The sequence below is a fragment of the Aotus nancymaae genome, unplaced genomic scaffold (assembly GCF_030222135.1).
Source record: "Aotus nancymaae isolate 86718 unplaced genomic scaffold, 86718_ANA_hifiasm-v0.15.2.pri h1tg000008l, whole genome shotgun sequence".
Classification (NCBI taxonomy): domain Eukaryota; kingdom Metazoa; phylum Chordata; class Mammalia; order Primates; family Aotidae; genus Aotus; species Aotus nancymaae.
In genome coordinates, this window is record NW_026988419.1 from 43,584,985 (window position 1) to 43,586,263 (window position 1,279).

Sequence of the window (1,279 nt, forward strand, 5' to 3'; positions counted from 1 at the left end):
TTCAGCAAGTCTCTAGGAAATTCCAAACTTTCCCACATTTTCCTGTCTTCTTCTGAGCCCTCCAAACTGTTCCAACCTCTCCTTGTTGCCCAGTTCCAAAGTCACTTCCATATTTTCAGTTACCTTTTCAGTAATACCCTCCTCCTGGTACCAATTTGCTGTATTAGTCCAATTTCATGCTGCTGATAACGACATACTCAAGACTGGGCAATTTACCAAAGAAAGAGGTTTAATTGGACTCAAAGTTCCATGTGGCTGGGGAGGCCTCAGAATTATGGTAGAATGCAAGGAGGAGCAAGTCACATCTTACATGGATGGTGGCAGACAAAGAGAGAGCTTGTGCATGCATACTCCCATTTTTTAAAGCCATCAGATGTCATGAGACTTATTCACTATGATGAGAACAGCACAGGAAAGACCCACGGCCATGATTCAATTATTTCCCACTGGTTCCCTCCCATGACATGTGGGAATTATGGGAGCTACAAGATGAGATTTGGGTGGGGACACAGAGCCAAAGCATATCAACCACTGTCAGGATACTGAACAATCCCATCATTGCAAGGATACCTCTTGTTGCCTTTTTGTAACCACACTCACTTCTCTCTATATATACACCTTTCATCTGTCCATTTATAAAATTGTCATTTCAAAAAATCACAGTGATTGAATCTATTTTTCTTGATTGGCTGCCATGGAAAATATAGTATATAATCTTTTAGATTGGCTTTTTTTCATTCAGCATAATTATCTGAATATCCAAGTTGTTTCAATAGTTTGTTTCTTTTTATTGCTAGTAGTATTGGTATGGATATACGAACTTGGTTTAACCAGTCATCTGTTGATGACTGTTATCTGTGGTATGACTGTTATCTGTTGGTATGTAGTATTGGTATGGATATACCAACTTGGTTTAACCAGTCATCTGTTCCAGGGTTTTGGCTATTACAAATAAGGATTGCTGTGAACATTCATGTACAGATTTTGATGTGAACATAAGTTTTAATTTCTTGAAGATAAATGCCAAAGAGTGCAATTGCTGAGTTAAATATTAATTGCATGTTAAAATGTATAGGAAACTGCCAAGCTGTTTCCTAGTAAAAAAGTAACCTTTCCACCAGCAAAGTATATGTGATCTAGTTTTTGAACATCCTCATTAACACATTATGTTGTCATTATTTTTATTTTAGCCATTCTGATAGGTACATAGTGTTATTTCATTTTTATTTTTAATTTTTTTGGAGACAGGGGTCTCACTCTGTCACTTAGGCTGCAATGT